The 21,712-nt window shown below is 25.0% G+C and overlaps 1 protein-coding gene across 1 annotated transcript in view; it reads left to right on the top strand.

Annotated features, from left to right (window-relative positions):
- Positions 1-2,310: 2,310 nt before the first annotated feature.
- Positions 2,311-21,712, top strand: part of wat (waterproof) — a 105,237-nt gene continuing 85,835 nt past the window's right edge. The window contains exon 1 of the mRNA XM_065499146.1: positions 2,311-2,643. The gene's annotated coding sequence lies outside the window, so the exon portion shown is untranslated. The remainder of the gene's footprint in view (positions 2,644-21,712) is intronic.

The raw sequence follows: 21,712 nt of genomic DNA, 5'->3' as shown, positions 1-21,712 counted from the left end.
TCCTTTTTTTCTTTTCTTAGCATCTAATTTAAAAGGAGCATTTGTCAAGTTTTTCGAGGGCAGTAGAGTGCAGTGACGGTCACCCACACTGCCTGACATTGCGACCAAAGTCTCTTGACTAGAGGCTAGTAGGTCGTCTTCTGAAGAAGATTGTCGTTATTCTTCAGAGGGTTGTTGTTGTTATTTATGTTGTTGTAGTTTGGATTAATTTTTGGTCCCACGAGTAGGCACGTAAGGGGATGGACCATCTATGCAGTGACGGCGTACATAGACTAGACAGAAATTACAACCGGCCCGTGTCATAAGCACCGGAGGGGAGCTGTTATCGACTAATCTTCTGCTACCAACCACGTTAACCTTACAAGTGGGTGAAAAGAAAAAAAAAGAGGACAGAACAGAGAAAAGAAAGAACCGGTTTGGTCCGCGGGTTGTAACACAAGAAAGAGAAAGACAGTGCTATCCCTAGGTGACCATTTGTTAAACAATGTGTCGCAAGTTATAGCATTGTCATAAGACCAATTATATCTTACTGTGACCATTTATTATAAAATGTATCACAGTATTATGATAGTTGGTTATCGCAATCCGTTTTACAGACCTAGCTATGTCAAGAAGTTTAGACTATTTATTAGAAAATGTGTCTCAAGATATTGACATCGATCGAGCATTTGTCAGAGCTAGTGACCTGTTGTATAAAACAGTATCACTAGACTAGGCAATTGCTTCCCTTATCTGCCACCTGGGACGCATCCGATGGGAGACTGATAACTCTACACGGAATCTACTATTTAAATCAGGTTTTATTTCTGAAATGGCATGATTTGTTGAAAATTTATTTAAGAAATAGTAAAATGTCATAAAACATTCAAAGTCGTTTTTCTCGAAATGACAAACGGAATGACAAACTTATATATACCCTTCTCACGTAGGCGAAGGGTATAGTTAAGATATTTAAAACCAATAGTGAACAGTTTGTTTGTGAATTTTTTCCTTTATAAATTTTCCACTCAAAAATTCCTAATTTGAGAGGTTTAAAAAAAACAAAATATTTTACATGTGGCAGCACAACACTATTTAGCATAACTCTTTTTTTTGACTCATTCTCTCATGCACTTACACACGTACTCACACTCCCTCGCACATAAATTCATTGTTAGTGCAAACTACAATACAACAAAAACAAAGTGTCTGTCTGGTCTTTGGCATTTTTATTTTTGGGGAAATTTTTTATTGTTATTTATGTTATAGTGTTGTAGTTGTTGTTTTTATTAGACAAATATTTACTATCGTACGTTAAAAAAAACAGAAACGTTGACAGAATAACCGTAAAATGTTGTTAATATCAGGAACACAACAATAACAATACAAAATGACGTTTGATATATTAAGACTCTAATAAATGTAGTCTATACCAGCTAAATTTATGTCGCTTCATAGAGATTTGATTAAAGTGATGCAAGAGAAGATGATAAATTTGTTGTAAAGATCTGTTACCAAATGAAAATGATTAATAATTTAATAAGAAGACATGGACACCAGCAGGTAGGTATGGAGAAGAGCATTCACCACATTTGTATACAATTCAATTCATAAATTCGATTTGTATTGTGTATTTTAAAGCTTTTTTTCTTTCTTACCAACACTTTGGGAAATGATCATTTGCAAGATAATAATAATAATGTTGTTGTTGTTGTGTGTTATTGTAATTGTCGTTGTCATTGATAATGATCATTAATTGCAAGCTATAGAGTTGAGGTATTGGTTTAAACAAGTACATTTAGTACGAGTACGTTTGGATTTTAAACTTGTAAGTGTGATGAGGTACGAATACGAGTACTCGTGTGTATTTTATTTTATTTGTAGCTGATATTGTTGTTGCTTTTAGGCTTTAAGCCAGTAAGCTAAAGCCACCAAGTCAGGTAATTTAACAATTTCAATTTTAGCTTTTTTCAAAAAAAAAAACGCGCTTTTCAAGTGTCTTTCATTGTTTTTGCACGATCCATATGAGTTGAGTCTGTTTTTGACAGTCCAGCAGGAAGGTTCTGATCATATTCTGTATTCTCGTGTTATCGAAAAACAAGTGTTTTCCTAAAATATTAACGAATCTAACATTTAACGAAAACCTAATTAACATCACAGTATGTTAATTTTAAAATCAAATAAAATTCTTTAAAAATATTAGAAAAAATAAAAAAAAAAATTCTAAAATAACGAAATTTAGAAAAATAAATAAAAAAAAAATAATTTTTCTAATAAATTATTTTATAACAATCATATAAGTTAAATATTATATGCATTTGTTTGTTTGTTTGTTTTTATTAAATAAATAATATTGTAAAAAAAAGAAATATTTATTAAATAAATATTAATTTACATTAAATATTAAAACTGTGTAAAAGCGAAAGAAATTTTTTCTATGCAAACAAAAAAAAGTTTTATACAATTATTCAAATAATTAGCAAAACAAATAAAGAGTTAATTGTGTAATAACGAAAAAAAAAATATCAGCAAATAAAAACGTTAAGTACTAAATAATAAACTATTGGTGTGAAAAATAAATACAAAAAAAAACAATTTAAAACTATTAAAGAAAAAAACGACAAATTTCATCATAAAAAAGGATTTAAAACAATTTTGTAAAAGGTTAGTAAAAAATTAATTAAAAGTGTTGAAATATTTACTTTATAAAAAAAGGATATAAAATGTTGTTAATTTCAAATAAATTCAAATATTTAAAAATTGAAAATAAAATGATAATAATGTTAAAGTTAAATTTCAAATAAAAACGATAGAAGGTTTAAATAATCAATTTTTAAATTAAAAAAAGTGGAAAATAGAAGATTAAATAAATTTTTTTTTTTTAAATTTAAAATTTTTAAAATTTAATATAAAATGACACAAATCCTCTAGTTAATATATTCAATATAAAAACGAAAGTAGGTTTCAAGAACTTTTAAATAATTTTTAAATCACCAAAATCCCACAAATAGTTACAGAATTATACAAAGTCAAAGTTTTCCAAATTTAAACCTAAAAAAATTAAAAAAAATGCAAAGAAATTAAAATACCTTGTAAACTACAAAACGTATTGAAAAGCTTTATATAAGAATATTATAGAAAAGGACCTAAGCCTTAATAAAATTATTCAATACTTGTCTATTTTAAAATAAAATAAGCTACAGGATGTTAAATTTCAACAAATCGTGGGTAAAAAATTTAAAAAAAAATTTTGAAATTTTTAAAATTTTTATAAAAATTTGATATTTTAAAAAGAACTCATTAACACGAATCAACATTATTTTAAAGAACTATCATAACTCTTATAGTTCCAAAGTTATTCATAAATGAATTTAAAAAATTATATAAGAAAAACAAAACATTTTTAAAATTTTTTTTAATATAGTAAAATATAAAGATTTATATATTTTCAAAAAGTATATAGAATTTCCTTTCTTATGATATAGAATATGTCAAACTTTTCGTTTACAATGTATCAAATAAATGCAAACAAATCTTAATGTCTAATAAAATTTCTCTTTAGGAGAAACATTGGCAAACCATTCTCAGCCAGCCTTGTCAAATGCTTATATTTATACTTTATTGAATAGTAAACACAATTTCCTTTCTTATAATATAAAATATATCTAAATTTTCTTTATCACTTCACAAATAAATGGAAGCAAAACCTAAATTCACAAATTTTACTTTATGAGATTTCGTCTTGACAGATAATCTCTTGAACGCAAATCTATATAAACTCTTTAATATAACAATATTATACATATTTAAAAAGTAGACACAATTACCTTTCATCTGATATAAAATATGTCTAGGTTTTCTTTTCCACTTGGCAAATAAATGGCTGTAAATCTAAACGTCACTTTATAAATGTGGAATTAATGAGATTTTGTTTTGAACTAAAGTCATGTTAAGGTATTAAAACTGCTCATTTTATACATTTTTGGAAAGTAGAAACAATTTCCTTTCTTTGGATATAAAATATGTCCAGGTTTTCTTGACAAATAAATGGCAGCAAAACTAAACGTCACTTTGTAAATGGGCAATTAATGAGATTTTGTTTTCATACGGAATCTTTTGAACTTAAATCTATCTAAACATTTTAAATTGGTAACATTTATACATTTTTGGAAAATAGACACAATTTCCTTTCATTAGATATAAAATATGTCTAGGTTATCTTCTCCACTTGACAAATAAATGCCAGCAAAACTAAACGTCACTTTGTAAATGGGCAATTAATGAGATTTTGTTTTCACACGGAATATTTTCAATTCAAATCGTGCTAAGTTATTAAAACTGCTGATGTTATATATTTTTGCAAAGCTGATACAATTTCCTTTCTTTAGCTATAAAACAAATCTATTTTATCTATTTCACATGTAAAATAAATGGACGCCAAACTTAATGTCACTTGGAAAAATTGCACTTTATGGAATTTCATATGCACAGAGAATTTTTTGAAATTAAATCTATTTTAACAGTTAAAAATTGTCACGTTTTTATAAATTTTTTTTCCTTTTATATAAAATATGTTTAATTTAGCTTTTTCACTTGAGAAATTAATAGACGCCAATTTTAATGTCTGTTACAAAATTGCACATTACGAGATTTTGCTTTCACAAGGAATTTTTTGAACTCAAATCGTACTAAGCTATTAAAACTGCTCATGTTATACATTTTTGCAAAGTAGACACAATTTTCTTTCTTTTGATGTAAAATAAATCTATTTTGTCTATTTCACATGTAAAATAAATGGACGCCAAACTTAACATTACTTTGTAAAATTTCACTTTATGGGATTTGGTGTTCACAGAGTATTTTTCAACTAAAATCTAGGTTAACACTTTAAAATGGTATTATTTATATATCCCTGAAAAATAGATACAATTTCCTTTCTTATGATATAAAATAAGTGTGTTGTTTCTTTTGTATAAGACAAATAACTGGGCGCGAAATGTCACGTAAGTTAGTAAAGAAATGGCTTTTTCCAACAGGCATTTTTGCTTTTAAATTTAACCCACCACTTTTAAATGCATTAATTTATGTATTTTATAAAATTAGACTCAATTTTCTTTCTTGTAATATAATATAAATGTAATTTATCTATTTTGCAAGTAAAATAAATGGACTCAAAACTTAACCTCACTTTTTAAAATTACATTTCATGGGATTTGGTCTACACAGAGGATATTTTCCACTCAAATCTATCTTAACACTTTAGAATGCATATAATTATACAATTTTCCGAAGTAGACATAATTTCCTTTCTTTTGCTATAAAATAAATCTATTTTATCTGTTTCGCAGGCAAAACTTTTGAACGCAAAACTTAACCTCACTTTTTAAAATGACACTTCATAGGATTTGGTATACACAGCGAATCTTTTGATTTTAAATCCATTTTAACATTTTAAAATGCATATAATTGTATATTTTTCCAAAGAAGACATAATTTCCTTTCTTTTGCTATAAAATTAATATATTTTATCTGTTTCGTAGGCAAAACAATTGAACGCAAAACTTAACCTCACTTTTTAAAATGACACTTCATGGGACTTGATCTCCACAGAGAATCTTTTTAACTCAAATCTCTTACAATTGTTTGAAATGCTCACAATTATACATGTTTGGAAAGTAGACACAATTAGCTATCTCTTGATATAAGATATGTCTACTTTTTGCTTTCCACCTCACAATTAAATTAACCCAAATCTCTCAAATTTTATGTTTAATGACTTCATATTAAAATTACTTTTCCTTGCTTTCTTCTCTGGCCTTTCCTTGCAGTTTTTGAATAATATTCATGTTGACTAATTGATAATATCCCCAAAGTCTTAGAAATTCTTTCATACCCTAAAAATCTTTATACTTATTTCAAAAGTGTAAATGATTGTCAGAAAAAAACCCCCAAAAATCATTATTAATCATCATAAATAAAAATATTTACCAAACAAATTATACAATAAATTCATGACTTTATGAATTGATTTTTTGTATTAATCCTTAAACAATAACTGCCTACAAAACTCTCAACACAAATGTTAAATATAAATCATTTGTATAAAACAAATATTTATTGTAACGCCAAAACATAACCAAAAAATTTCTGTAAATTACTCACTTACTGCTAAAGATTTTCAATTTCTTTCAAGACGTTTCATAAGAAATGCTAGAATTATTATTTTATTGCAATAAACAAATCTTTATATTTATAGGATATTTATTATAATAGAAATATTATAGGTTGGTCTTATAGACGATTATGATTAATATTAAGCTAAAGAAACCAGTGAACATTTTTAGAAGTGAACAACTTTTTGGCTGTTTTTTGAAAAACTTTTGGAATATATTTCAATATTATAAAGTTTTATATATATTTTTGAAAAGTACACATAATTTACTTTCTTGTGATATAAAATAAATTTATTTTATGCATATCGCATGTGAAATAATTGAACGCAAAACTTAACCTCACTTTTTAAAATGACACTTTGTGGGATTTGAACTCAAATTTAACCAAACACATTTAAATAAACAGATTTAGATATTTTTAAAAAGTAGACTCAATTTCCTTTCTTTTGATATAAAATATATCTATTTTATCTGTTTGTTTTGTTAAATAAATGCTCGCAAACTTTAACGTCACTTGGCAAAATTGCATTTTATGAAATTTCATATTAACATAGAATTTTTTAAAATAAAATTAATTTTAACACTTTAAATTTATAACTTTTTTATATTATTGAAAAGTAGATACAATTACCTTTCGTATGATATAAAATATGTTTATTTTTTCTTTTTTATTTGACAAATAAATGTACGCGAAACTTATCCTTAGCAAAATTTGTAAATTGTGAAATTTTGTTTTCACTAGGAATATTTTGAACTAAAATCGTGATAAGCTTTTAAAAGTATTAAGATTATTACATTTTTGAAAAGAAGACTCAATATTCTTTCTATTGATATAAAATAAATATGTATTATCTATTTGACAGGTCAAATAAAGGGACCCAAATCTTAACGTCACTTGTCAAAATTTCTCATTATGAGATTTTGTTTTCATAAGGAATCTTTTGAACTCAAATCGAGTTAAGGTAGTAAAAGTATTAATGTTCTTACATTTTTTAAAACTAGACTCAAGTTCCTTTCTTTTTATATACAATAAATATATTTTATCTATATGGCAGGTAAAATAAATGTTAACGTAACTTGTCAAAATTTCACATTATTAGAATTTGTTTTCACAAGAAATCTTATGAACTCAAGTCGTGCTAAGCTATTAAAAGTATTAAGCTTCATATATTTTTGAAAAGTAGACTAAACTTCCTTTCTTTTAATATAAAATAAATATATTTTATTTATTTAGCAGGTAAAATAAAGGGACCCAAATCTCAACGTCACTTGTCAAAATTTCATATTATGAGATTTTGTTTTCACAAGGAATCCTTTGATTTAAAATCTTTTCTACCACTTTAAACGGGTCATATTAATATATTTTTGTAAAGAAGATATTATTTCCTTTGTTTTGATATAAAATATGTTTAAAGTTTCTTTTCCACGTGTCAAATAAATGCTGGTAAACTGAAGGTCATTTAGTAAAAATTTTATGAGTTTTTTTGTCTTCACACGGAAATTTTTCAATTCAAATATTTTAAAACTCATTTTAAATGTTAAAATTTATACATTTTTGAAAAGTGAACATAATTTTCTTGCTTGAGATATAAAATATGTGTTAATTTTCTATTTCTTTTGAGAAATAAGAGGTGACAAACTTAACATAACTTTTCAAAATGGCTCTTTATTAAATTTTGTTTTAAAACGTCTCCAAACTATTTTAAAATATTATATTTATATATATTTAAAAAGTAGAGAAATTTAGCTTTCTTTTAATATAAAATATGCCTTACTTTGCCTAATAATTGGAAGCTAAACTTAACGTCACTTATCAAAATTGTACATTATGAGATTTTGTTTTCATATGGAATCTTTTGATCTCTAAACTATTACAACACTTTAAAAGTGTTTTATTTTTATAGCGCCATATTCTAGAAACTACATGAACCATCTAGCGGACAAAACTAGAAGATTCTATTTCTACAGTTTTCGGCAGCCTAATGTTCATGTTAGCAGCATTGACAGTTAATGTTGGCAGCACTGTGCTGCCAAGTTTCTTTTTATCACAATGTATACTAAAGCTGTTGGCTGTGGAAATCCATGTTAAAATCGTTAAATTTAATTGATAGTGCAATTTCGTAACAAAATGACAATATAACGTGATTATTATATTGCTTGAGGTAGTTTGCTGTTAGAATATACTTCTAAGATCAAGTAAACATTTGTTATAAATAGTGGCTACGTTTTTTTCGTCAAATATTTGATGTATTTGAACGTATCTTTACATTTATTTTTCCTCATATCAAACAAATGCTCACAAACCATAAGTTTATTTAGTAAAATTTATTTTTAAACCAAATATTTTCATTTGTTTTTATTTTGTTAAATTCCAATTGCTGTTTTTATTAAATAATGTTTATTGGGTTTTGGGCGCTTTATCGCTGACACAACAGTCCGTATTAAATCGTTCGAACAGACGAAAAAACACGCATAATCATGTTTAAGTGGTCACACTCAAATAAGGGGGGGAGTGGAAAGAAAAAGGAATAGAGCAATTATTTTACATAAAGTACTGTGGGCTAAAATGTTAGTAAATGGGTAAAACAAATAAGGTTTTAAAAGGTTCTTAATTAAGAACTTAACTTTTGATGAACTAGTTCTTTTGTAGAATTGCACAAAAATTATTATAGAACTTTAGTTCCATGCAAAAATTTAACTGAGAACTAGCAAATAAAATCCCTTTATTTCATTATTAAGATGTTTTCAAAGTTTGATTTTGTTCCCCTTTATTTTTACCCTCAAAACCTCTTTATAATTTATTAAACACCATAAAAAAAATAAACATTTGATTTCTTTTGCTGTATTTATTTTATATATGTCTACTAAATATTTATTAAATAATATATTGAATCTAATATTTTGAGAGGGTGGTTTGGTCAAATAAAAACCAAATCAAACCAAATGAAATGTAATAAATAAATTTGAGTAGTAGGCATTTTTCTATAAATATTTCGTTTTTTTCATGACTATTTTTTGTGGCTTTGTTTTTAAGGAATTAATAATATGGTTTTGAGGGGTTTTTTTATTATTATTATAGAACTCGTTATATAAAATCTGGTCAAATAAATCATTATCATCGTAATTGTTTTTTTTTTTTATAAAACAAAATGTGTTTGTATGGGGTTTGTATTGCCCAAGCAGTATAATAATGATGATTATTATTGAATATGAAGTTAAATTTTTATACGCTTCATTTAGCCTTAAGCTGAAAACATACTACTTAACGCACATTTATCCATTCTTTTATAAGGATCATATAAATGTTAATACATTTGTAAACCAAAAAAAAAAAATACTTATTCAATAATCTGGCAAACCAATAAATGTACATACATATATTTTTGGGTAAGGCAATAGTGTAAGGATTTAAAAATTTGTTATAAAAGTACTTTTTTCAAAGACTTTCTTTTGGTACCTTTCAAACATGGAATATTTTTGTTTAAGAAAAGTAGTTTTTGAGGACAATTCTAAAGGCCTTTTAAACCACTACACAATTTTGATGTAAATATGGTCCAAATTTTAAATTCTAGGGAGAGGTTCTTTTTTTAAAAAAATGTTTAAGTAAAATTATTAATTTTTTTAGACGTTTATATACATAATTAATGATAACTCAAAAACAGTTACTCCGATATTATTAAAATAAACTTAGAAAAATTGAGACTTACTTAACCTTTAATCCGTTTATATATTGCTGTTCTATCGTCTCAGTAGTTTCGGAGTTATAATAACAAATTAAAGCAAAAAATATATTTTTTACATGAAAATATCAAAATTTTTTGATTTAAAAAATCAAGAAAAAATCTAAAACGGCAGAAATTGTGTAGATTTATTACTTTACAACAAAGCCACATATAATGGGAATAAAATAAGATATCGATTATAAAAATCGATAAATTCGTTTCGAATTTATTCACAATTAAATGAATTTGTCCATTTTCACAAATTTTAGTTTTTTGTTTGTTATACATAAAATTATGAAGTTAATGTTCTTCTCTCGATTGATTGAATTTTAAAAACAATTTCCTCTTGCTATGTACAAATTTTCTCATATATATTAAGTTTCAATCGGCTCAGTATTTTCGGAGTTATAATAAAAATTGCAGCAAAAAATATATTTTTTACATGAAAATATCAAAATTTTTTGATTTAAAAAATCAAGAAAAAATCGAAAACGGCAGAAATTGTCTAGATTTATTACTTTATCGCAAAGCCACATACAATAGAAACAAAACAAAAATATCGATCATAAAAATCGATTGATTTTTTTCGATTTTATTCACAATTAAGTGAATTTGCTTATTTTCAAAATTTTTTGTTTTTTGTTTGTTATCCATAAAATTGAGTAATTAATGTTGTTCATTCGACTGATTGTAATTTGAAAACATTTTCCTTATGCTATGTAAAAATTTCACATCGAAATTCCATTAATTTTTACAATTGCGGTAAAAATATATTTTTTACATGAAAATAGCATATTTTTTTGTTTTTAAAAAATCATGAAAAATCGAAAACGACAAAAATTATTCAGATTTATAGCTTTTTCGCAAAGCCACATGTATTAGGAATAAAATAAGATATCGATCATAAAAATGGATTAATTGTTTTCGAACTTTTTCACACTTAAGTGAATTCGCTTAATTTCACAAAATTTTTGTGTTTTCTTTTTTATCCATAAAATTGAATAATTAAAGTTCTTCATTCGATTGATTGCAATTTGAAAACATTTTCCTCATACTATATAAAAATTTCACATCGAAATTCTATTAATTTTTACAATAGCGGTAGCAAACTAATAAACGGATTAATGGTTATTTAAATTTAAATTTTTCTAAGTTTATTTTAATAATATCGGACTAGTTGCTTTTGAGTTATGATAACATAAGTGGAGAATTGTGTCAAAAAAATTTACAATTTTACTTAAAAATTATTTTAAAAAATTTTTCCATAAAATTTAAAAATTTTACCATTTTTGTAGTGGTTATTCCAGACTTTTTTTTTTGCAGTTGACCTGTTTTATAGATAAATTGACTGAAATTTATTTTTTGGGGGGATAAGCTAAACTGTATTTTTCAAACTTAATACCACAATTTAATTTTTTTAATTAAATTTATTTAAATTCTTGTTATTTTTTTATTAAAATAAGTTAATATATTTATTTATATATTAGAAAGTATTAAAAATTAGTTAATCTTTTCATTTTTATAATAAAATGTCTTAAACATTCATTTATTTAAATAAAATCACGTACAAAGTACTTCTATTTGTTTTTAATTGAAAAGTACTAAAGCTACCTTTATTTAGCTACCTAAATTTTCCATCTCTGTTACAGCCTACTACTCATATTGGTAAATTTTCCTTTATTATCTCTTGCTCCTTTTCCCATGCTCTCACTCACTCTCACCCCCTCCTTTTTACACAGTGTGTTTTTGAGTGTTTGTGTGGATGTGTGTTTTTTTATTTTGTTTTGCATTGTTGTTTTTGTTGTGTATTTTGTCTATAAGTATGAATTACTCATACGCCTTGGTGATTTCAATTATGTTTTTCCAAGTAGATTTTATATATTTTTGTAGCTGTTGTTGTTGTTGGATGTGTGTATTTATTTATGCATATGTATAAGTGGTTTAACTACAATGTTTTTTGTTGATGTTGTTGTAAATGTTTGTTTGTTTGTTTGGCTGTTGGTTTGTTGTTATTCTTGTTATTGATGCTGTAGTGTTGTTGTAGTTGTTGTTGTTGCTGCTGCTGCTGCTTCTCAACTCAAGCGTAAAGAAAAATATTAAAAACAATAAAGAGATTTAATAGTAAATTGAATAATATTAAATGTAGTTGAGTGTGTTTTTACTAGACACATTTACATATGAATGTTGTTTGTTTATTTAAACAAGGAACTTTAAAGGATTGTAAAGCTAGAACAAAAATACTGTGTGAAAATTCTGTCTGTATTTTCATTTTGAAAAATATTTTTCACAAAAATGTTGGTTAATTTTGACTGATTCTGGCATTGTTTGTATTACAGTTCTTCAATAACTTCTAACATTATTCAGAAAGCATAATTTCTGCACTATTGAGGTCCCACATATGAGACCGATCGGTCCAGTAATTGCAAAGTCCTATTAGTAGAAACAATCGTACATTTTAATACTCGTAGACTCCATTTTCTTTTAAACTCTCTGCATAAGCTTAGTTTTATTCGGTTTAATTCTCGTCTCTCTTCAATTTATGTTCTCAAAATGCTTTTGTATTTAGAATCAACTCATTTACACTGCTGTTTATGCATATGAGAGGCCTTAAACTACATATTGTATTGTATTTTGTATATTATAGTTTTTTTTTTTAAATTTTTTTTTGGGATAAACGAGATATTGTTACAATTTATATATTGATAAGTGAAAGATTTTTCATAACATACTTTTGATATTATTGTTGTTGTTTTTGTTCTGTTTTTATGCAAAACAGTAGATTGTAACCATAGATTTATAAATTGCATACATACATATACAAAGATTAAATAATGTTTAAAACATACAAATTGAATGCTTGAATGAATTTTCAAAATTACAATAAAAGTATCAAGCACAAGAACAAAAAAGAGAAAAAGTAAAAGCTGAATGTATAATATTTTAAGCATAAATTAAGGACATGCACAGGAGTTTGATTGAAAGAGATTATTTAACAATGGAAATTATAAATCACAATCGATAAATATGAATTTTTTTCTTATATATTTCTTTTTAGGTCAGCTTAGGTAATTAACTTAGCAAACATTTTACTTTCAAGTTGTATTAAAGAAAATAAAAGCAGAGTTTTAAAATAGGAAGGAAGTGGCAGTTAGTTTAGGCATAAAATAAAAAGGAAAGTAAGGAATATATTTAAAAGGATTTAAGAAATTGCTTTATAGGTTTAAAACTAAATTTTATGAAAAATAGATTGAACAAAAATCACAATTTTAAATTTTTTTGTTAATAATTCTTTTTTGTGTTCTTTTAATACAATGAAATTCCTTTAAATTTGAACCTAATTTAAACAAAAATAAATTCCGGTATTTACTAAGCAATTTCATATTTTCTAATACAATTTCTTTTTTACTACCAATTACAAACAAATGCTCCTTTAATTAGCAACAGTGTTTTGTTGACATTTTCTTAGTCTCTCATTATTGTTTTGTTTACTTTTTATTTCTATCATCTTTTTAATATGAAATGTTGCTTAAAATTCATTCTTAATAAATTTCTTTATTTATTTATTAAAAATCAACTAGATTTTTAATAACTTAATCTACATTCCTTTATTATTTATTTGCTTTACAAACATTTTCCTTAAATCATCAACATTTTATTTACATTTGTTTTGTTTACATTTTTTTTGTCCACCATCTTGTTAAGCTCTCACATCTCACAACAATGTCGTTGTTGTTGATGTTGTGGCTTTAAGCAAGCTGTGTTTATAAGTGGAGGTGCAACATACTGAAACAACACTTTTAGCTTATTTGTTTTAGAAAAACTCACACTAGCTGTTAAATCCACAAATAAAACCCCTTTAACCGTCTAAAAAACCACTAGTATGGCCTTAACACGATCATTTTCAATTTATTTAGCTGTTCGCAGTAGCGATTTGTTGTTGGTTTTTTGTTGCAACACAAACAAAAAAAGTGGTAGCGATTTAATTACGCGTAAATTGTAAAGAACAGAGTTGGACAAGGTTAGTTTTTGCAAAAGGGGGCCAGTGGAAATAAAAAAACAAAAAAAATAAGTAAAAGTGGTTAAAAATTTATGCTAAAATTATTGTAATTAAAAATACTGTTATGAAATTGTATTTGAATTCAAACATAACAGTTTCTAATGGCTGGTTTCAAGTTGCATCATATTTCTCAATATTGCTGTTGATTAACAGCTGTTAACATTACTGTGGACATTATTAACATACATATCTATGGATATTGTTAACATAACAGTGGAACATTATAACATTGAATAAAAGCTTTGAGTTGATAATTATAGAAATATAACATTCATGAAGCACCGATGTTGCTGGAAACATCTGGATGGTAATGCAGTATATATAAGGTGGCCGTGAGAAAATCAAGCAGCCAGTCTAATTTGAAGCATCGTGAAGTAAATATAAATTAACTGCCTTACAGTGTGGGGTGTTACAAATTTTAAACTACTCTTTTGAACTCTTTGTCCAAAATTTCTCTAATTTTTTTATCCCTTTAAAAAAAATAAGATTTGTCCAGGTCATCAAAATAATAAAGACGCGGACTTATTGACACACCCTCGTAATAATAATTATTTAAGATTTTTCAGAATGTTTTTTTGTAGAAAAATTTTCATTAAATTTCAGGAAAATTTTCTTAAATTTTTTTTTCAAATAATTTGTTAATGTTTTATTAAAACAAGAATATATTTGACAATTTTTAAATTCAATATTAATCTGGTCCCTAATTTCTGAAAAAACATTTTCATGAAAAAAGTAGAGATAGGTTCTTGCTTTGTTAAACTTTTGTTTGGTGACCGACATCTTGTCATACTGACATACCACAGTTGTTGTCTCGTCTTTTTTTTATATAAAATTTTTTAATATAAAATCTATCTATAAATTTAGTCCTGAGTATAAGACTTTCTATGGTGTTATTAATAATAAACTCTATTTTTGATAAATTAATCATTTTTCCTTTAACTTTCCTTTGATTTTTAATAATTTTCTTCAAATTATCAATATTTATTTGTCCGCCATATTATTGTGCTCTCACAATAATGTTCTTGTTTTTGTTTCCTAATAAATTTACTCATAAATTTAACACATATACATATATTTATCCTTGTAATTATTAAAAATTAAATCTACTTTTAACAAATTAATACACTTTCCTCTATAATTTCATTTATTTTACATAATTTCCCTAAAATTATTACATTTTATGTCGCCGCCATCTTGTTGTTCTCTCACATCTCACAGCAATATTCTTGTTGTTGTTGTTGATAACATTTTACATTGTTTTGTTTACATTTTATTTGTCCATCATCTTGTGCTCTCACATCTTACAATAATGATGTTGTTGTTCTTTCACTATAAATTTTGTCATAGATAGAACAAAAATAATGTCCTCCTTGTATTTATTAAAAATGAACACTATTTTTAACAAAATAATAGACTTTCCTTTATATTTTCTTTGATTTTTATTAATTTTCCCCAAAATTATTAACATTACACATTGTTTTGTTTACATTTTATGTGGCGGCCATCTTGTTGTGCTCTCACATCTCACAGCAATGTTCTTGTTGTCGTAGTTGTAGCTTTTAGTGAGATGTGTTTACAAGTGGATGTACAACATAAATTAAAGTGAAATATTTCTTCTTCTTCTTTGTTTCATGTAAAAACAAGTATAAATCCTGTAATAAAACGCCTTTAACTATTTAAAAACCACTAATATGATTTTACTCACAGTCATTTTCAACATTAGGTGTTTTGAAATGGCCCAAATAAGTTCAAATAAAATAGTATTAGCTTGAGAATCATAGTCAATTCAAAAAAAGTAATTTAAAGGCTTTGAATTTCATTAATATGTATCACAGTTTACTAATAACTTTCGTGCCTTATAATCAGTTATTCCCTGTAGAATGGTTCTTAAATAAGTTTTCAAACACCTGAGTTTAGCATTTTTTTAACTAAAATTTACAATAATTATTAAAAAATTTGGCATTTCCAATAAAAACCTCCTAACAAGCTAGAATTATATAAAAAAAATTATTTATATTTTAAACAAAAATAATACAGCTATACATACAATACAAAACGTTCCTACAACTTTGTTTTGGTTAGCAGTCAGTCAATTTATTAATCAAGGTTTTCTTGCCATCATAAACTTGGTGGCCAAACTAGCAAACGACTTACATATTTGCAAAACTAACAAAATTTCGAATGCCAAGTGTTTGATTACAAAACAGCAATTTTATTTACAAGCGCTTAAACCGTTTAAACAACATCATGCTGTAAGTCTACATGTAGTTTTTTGTGGGTCTTATTAAAACACGTTTTATTGTATGGCAAATTAAACTTAAAAATTAAAGACTGAAAATCGTTAGAAAAATTCTTGAAAATCCTATAGAAAACAAGCTGTAAAATAAAATTTTATTGAAAATCTCAAAAAAATTTAACAATTTCAGCCATACATTGACCTTGTCTTTTGTGTGTGTGTTTAAATTGCAAACAATTTTTAACTTCTGCAGTGGTTTTCCTTGTAATTATTTCAATTCATTATATATATAAAAAAGCTAAATAATTTGTATACCCTTCTCCCCTCTTAGGGGGCAAAAACATGGCAGTATATAGAAAAAATATTTTGAAAATTATCTTTAAATCATTTTGATTTTGTAGTGTTGGTATGAATGATGTAAATCAATTATTTTTGTATTAATTAAAACATATTCTATGAGAGAGGAGGAAACTAGTATTTCATATATTTCAAAATTGGGTAAAATTTATTAAAACTATATTCTATTTATAATAATCCAATACCTTTACCTTAATAATTGATTTTACTTTCAATAATTTTTTGCAACATTACCTAAACATTTTACCCTTTTACAGCATTGCTTTGTTAATGTTTTATTTGTTGAAAGCCATTTTGGAGGTCAAGTCTAAATTTCTCACTTTATTATATAACACTTGCATTTATTAAATTCTATTTTTAATAAATTAATAAACTTTCATTTAGATTTTGTTTTATTTTGAATAATTTCCCCAAAATTATCAACATTATTACCAAAATTATATATTTTATTTGGCAGCCATCTTGTTGTGCTCTCACCTTTCTCAACAATGTTGCTGTTGTTGTTGATAATATTACAAATTGTTTTGTTTACATTTTATTTGCTCGTCATCTTGTTGTACTCTCACCTCTCATTACAATGTTCTTGTTGTTGTTTTATTATAAATTTAGTCACCAAATTTACCACAAATATATTTTTCTTTGTATTTATTTAAAATTAACTCTATTTTTAACAAATTATTACACTTTTCTTTATATTTTCTTTTATTTTCAATAATTTAGAGCAAATTACCAACATTTTGCATTGTTTTGTTTAAATTTTATTGTAGCCGCCATATTGCTGTGCTCTCACCTCTCATAATAATGTTCTTGTCGTTGCTGATAACATTACACTTTCTTTTGTTTACATTTTACATGGCCACCATCTTGTTGTGCTCTCATCTCTCATACTAATGTTCTTGTTGTTGTTTTGTTATAAATTTAGTCCTAAATTTAGCAAAATATAAATTTCTCTTTGTATTTATTTAAAATTAACTCTATTTTTAACAAATTATTACACTTTTCTTTATATTTTCTTAAATTTTCATTAAAATATACCAAATTAATAATATTACACATTGTTTTGTTTACATTTTATTGTGGCCACCATCTTGTTGTGCTCTCTTCTTGTTGTTGATGTTGAGGCTTTAAGCGAGCTGTGTTTATAAGTGGAGGTACAACTTAAATTATATTGAAAGAACAAGTTTCATTGATTTTTTGTCTTTAAAAATAGTACTGACAATGAAATCCTCTAATTTATCCACCTAGGAAACTGCTATATGTCCTTAAGAGTATTATTTTCAATATAGTTTTATTATTTTATCCAGAGAAATATAGTTTTGTCTTCCTGTGTAATTTATTCACAACAAAATATTTCATTTAAACAAAATTCTATTGAAATGTCTAAATATTTCATTTATACAAAATTCTATTGAAATGTTGCTATAAGTCTTAATTTCTGCTCAATCTAATTACAATTAATTAACATATAAAATTTACCTTTAAAACTTTATGTTAACTTGGCCATTAAATATTTCATTAATCAAATTCTAAATAAATAACATATTGTATGAAATCACCTAGGGCTTGTCAATAGAGCAATATACACATAATTTGCATTTTATGGCAAATGTTTTGCCGAATTAAAAACATATGTATAACAAAAAAATTCCACAATTAATTTAATTTCTATACATATTTACAAAACAAATTGACAAATACCTGTGTGTAGATTAGATACAAAACTGAAAATTTAATTAGAAATAGGAAGTAATTTTAATAATTACTGGGAAAACAACTACAACAAATAAGCACATTCTAACATGTTTCATCATGACAATTACACAAATACAATATAAAACATTTACATAATTATGAGAAACAGAGAGACATGTTGAAGATTTCTTAAAAGAGTTATATTAAAATCTATCAATAATTTGAAAATATCTTAAAAATTTAAACTAAATTTGAAGATAATTAAAACATCCCTGACCTGTGAATCTAAGTTACCGTTATTTAAACAGGGATGTGTAATCCATAGAAATTGTAATAAAATATAGTTTAAATTACTTTAAATTTAGTTATTGTTTTTAGTTTTTAATTAAAATACATTTTAATATTATTGATTGATTTTATTACTTATCATATAATCCATCTTATTTACACTTTAGTTTTTTTTCTCTCTATATAATACATATTTTTTGTTTAATTCTAAGCCTGCCAAAAGAATATTAAATAGTTTTTCCAAAAAAATAAAAAATAAATAGAAAAAAAAAACGAATCTGTTTTGAAAACTAATGAAAATAGAAATGAAATAATGGCAAATTACAACTAAATTAAAATAAATAATTTTATGCAAACTGCAAAATAATTTGCAACAGCAAATATATGTATACTAGCAACAAAAAAAGACACACAAAATGACAACGAATAAATAATATCAATTGGAATATTTTATAAGTTTTATAATAATTTTTATTTAATTTCAATACTCAATTCATATGCCCAGTAAAGTATTAATGTATGCAGGGCATAGCCACATACATACATTGTATACAAATTACAGTGTGGAATTAAATAAAATTACACAATAATGTTAAAATTTTCTTCATGGATTTATTAGAAATGATTTATATTCTTTACATCTCACAATAATTTTCTTGTTGTTTCGCTATAAATTTAGATTTTCTTTTATTTTGAATAATTTTCCCCAAATTATCAATAACACATTGGTTGTTTACATTTTATTTGGCCGCCATCTTATTGTGCTCTCACCTTTCTCAACAATGTTGTTGTTGTTGCTTCACTATAAATTTTATTCCTAAATTTTGCACAAATACCTACATTTCTCCTTGTATTTATAAAAATTAACTCTATTTTTAACAAATTAATAGAATTTCCTTTATATTTTCGTTTATTTTTAATAATTTTGCTCTATTTTTAATAAATTAATAAACTTTCATTTAAATTTTCTTTTATTTTGATTAATTTTCTACAAATTTTCAACATTTAATATGTGTTTTGTTTATATTTAGCTTCACCGCCATCTTGTTATGCTCTCACATCTCAGAATAACGTTATTGTTGTTGTTGATAACATTACACTTTGTTTTGTTTACATTTTATTTGTCCTCCTTCTTGTTGTACTCTCACAGCAATGTTATTGTTTATATTTGTTTTGTTTATATTTAGTTGACCGCCATCTTATTGTGCTCTCACATCTCAGAACAATGTTCTTGTTGTTGTTGATAACATTACACTTTGTTTTGTTTATATTTTATTTGTTCGCCATCTTGTTGTGCTCTCACAGCAATGTTCTTGTTGTTGTTTCGCTGTAAATTTAGTCCTAAATTTAATACAAATCTATTTCTCCTTGTATTTATTAAAAATTATCCATATTTTGATGAAATTAATACACTTTCCTTTATATTTTCTATTATGTTTAAAAATATCCTACAAATTGTGAACGTTTTACAATTGTTTTGTTTCGATCTTGTTGTTCTCTTACTTAGCTCTGAACAATGTTCTTGTTGTTGATGTTGTAGCTTTAAGTAAGCTGTGTTTACAAGTGGAGGTATAACATAAATGGTACATACAACTGTTTACAATTAAAAATTATTTTTTCCTATTTTTTTAATTGTTTCCATTTGTCTTTGTCCCCCTGTATATATATTTTAAATGTTTATTTATTTATTTCAGCTCTTTTTTTGTTGTTATTGTTGTTGTTTCATTATCAATATATTTATATTGAATTGAATATATGTATGTAACTATTATACATATTTATGCACTTTAATAACAAATGTAAATAGTTACATATAAAGTTCAATATAAATATGCATTAAACATACACAAAAAAATATCACACACAAATACAGATGCATTTACACATACATACACAAATAATTGTGTATGTATGCAAATACTTATATCAAATGTAATTGTGTGTAAGTGTATCTAACTAATATATTCAATTAATACTGTAATTAATTTGTATGCATTTGACATAGATTTTCTTACTTATTTTCGTTTTTAGTTTATAAACATACATATATATTGATTTGGGGTATATACACACATAGATACATAGGCATATGTATGTTTGTTTATACTTATCCAGCAAATCTGAGTGACTAATCCGAACAAAGCTATCTAAAATGCAGAAAACAAATTTAACTGACTACTGTCTTAATTACTTAGAGACACTAAGGTGACAATTGAGTTCCCGATAGATTAGCGGGGTTTAATAAAGGAACCAATTGTTTGCTTTTAGTTGCAGAATGAACCATATATGATGACTGACTATTTTTAAAACTACTGGGTGGTTATTTGCCAAATGTAAACAGTATTGCTTTCAATTTTTGTCAATACTCAATTTACAATATAATAAAACTTTTATAATTCGTAAATCGTTTGGATGCTTAAATTTTCAACGAGTTTTAAAAATATCCAAAAATAAACACACACACAAAATATTTATGCACATACTTAAAATTTATCAAAACTGTTAAATTCAATTAATCTGTGGTACTTAAAAAGTTAAATTGTAAATAGAAAATAAAAACAAATGGAAAAATAAAACTACAAAGACAACTAGATGATTAAAATTTTTTAAAAAAAATAGTATAAGGATTTTTTTTATTTATGTGAAAGAATATTTTAAAGATTAAACTTAGTTTAAACCATCAAATTGAAAGATCAGCTAACGAAACAATAAAAATTGCATTTGTTTTAAAAATTTAAATTCATTTGCTAATTTTATATTTTTGAAAAATATACATTGTCAAGTTTAAACTAGGTTTAAACCTTCAAATTTAAAGATTGGCTAACGAAACAAAAGTAATTGATTTTGTTTAAAAAATTTTAATTCATTTGCATAGTATATATTTTTGAAAAATATACATTATCAAGTTTAAACTAGGTTTAAACCTTCAAATTTAAAGATTAGCTAACAAAACAAAAGTAATTGTTTTTATTTAAAAAATTGAAATTCATTTGCATAGTATATATTTATGGAAAATATAAATTTTCAAGTTTAAACTAGGTTTAAGCTTTAAAATTTTAAGTTTAAATATTAAAATTTACAATAATGTTAATTATATTATATTAATAATAATGAAACTTTGTTAATTTTAGTTAACTGTTTCAAATTGAAGCTTAAACTTAGTTTAAACTTTAAAATTTAAAGTATATTTTAGAAACTAACGAGCATT

Source organism: Calliphora vicina, chromosome 1 (assembly GCF_958450345.1).
Source record: "Calliphora vicina chromosome 1, idCalVici1.1, whole genome shotgun sequence".
NCBI lineage: Eukaryota > Metazoa > Arthropoda > Insecta > Diptera > Calliphoridae > Calliphora > Calliphora vicina.
This window is presented reverse-complemented; position numbering and strand designations above follow the sequence as displayed.